Genomic DNA, 1,096 nt, shown 5'->3' with positions numbered 1-1,096 from the left:
TGAAACCTCAATTAGTTTCTCTGATACAGCAGAACTGCAAGTTCCATGGACTTCCATCTAAAGATCCTTCTCAGTTCTTAACTGAATTTTTGCAAATCTGTGATACTGTTAAGACTAATAGAGTAGATCCTGAAGTCTATAGGCTCATGCTTTTCCCTTTTGCTGTAAGAGACAGAGCTAGAGTGTGGTTGGACTCTCAACCTAAAGATAGCCTGAACTCTTGGGATAAGCTGGTCACGGCTTTCTTAGCCAAGTTCTTTCCTCCTCAAAAGCTGAGCAAGCTTAGAGTGGATGTTCAAACCTTCAGACAGAAAGAAGGTGAATCCCTCTATGAAGCTTGGAAGAGATACAAGCAACTGACCAAAAAGTGTCCTTCTGACATGCTTTCAGAATGGACCATCCTGGATATATTCTATGATGGTCTGTCTGAATTAGCTAAGATGTCATTGGATACTTCTGCAGGTGGATCCATTCACTTAAAGAAAATGCCTGCAGAAGCTTATGAACTCATTGACATGGTTGCTAATAACCAGTTCATGTACACTTTTGAGAGGAATCCTGTGAGTAATGGGACGCCTCAGAAGAAGGGAGTTCTTGAAATTGATACTCTGAATGCCATATTGGCTCAGAACAAAATATTGACTCAGCAAGTCAATATGATTTCTCAGAGTCTGAATGGAATGCAAGCTGCATCCAACAGTACTCAAGAGGCATCTTCTGAAGAAGAAGCTTATGATCCTGAGAACCCTGTAATAGCAGAGGTGAATTACATGGGTGAACCATATGGAAACACCTATAATCCCTCATGGAGAAATCACCCAAATCTCTCATGGAAGGATCAACAAAAGCCTCAACAAGGCTTTAATAATGGTTGATGAAATAGGTTTAACAATAGTAAACCTTTTCCATCATCCACTCAGCAACAGACAGAGAACTCTGAACAAAATACCTCTAATTTAGCAAATTTAGTCTCTGATCTATCTAAGGCCACTGTAAGTTTCATGAATAAAACAAGGTCCTCCATTAGAAATTTGGAAGCACAAGTGGGCCAGCTGAGTAAAAGGATCACTGAAATCCCTCCTAGTACTCTCCCAAG

The 1,096-nt window shown here is 40.3% G+C and overlaps 1 non-coding gene across 1 annotated transcript; it reads right to left on the bottom strand.

Moving 5' to 3' along the window:
- Positions 1 to 278: 278 nt before the first annotated feature.
- On the bottom strand, positions 279 to 386 carry LOC148570715 (small nucleolar RNA R71). The gene has a single exon (XR_015908737.1). It is a non-coding gene; the product is annotated as a small nucleolar RNA R71 (small nucleolar RNA).
- Between the last annotated feature and the right edge of the window lie 710 nt (positions 387 to 1,096).

The sequence above is a fragment of the Arachis ipaensis genome, chromosome B3 (genome assembly GCF_059453495.1).
Source record: "Arachis ipaensis isolate K30076 ecotype BB chromosome B3, ASM5945349v1, whole genome shotgun sequence".
Lineage (NCBI taxonomy): Eukaryota > Viridiplantae > Streptophyta > Magnoliopsida > Fabales > Fabaceae > Arachis > Arachis ipaensis.
This window is presented reverse-complemented; position numbering and strand designations above follow the sequence as displayed.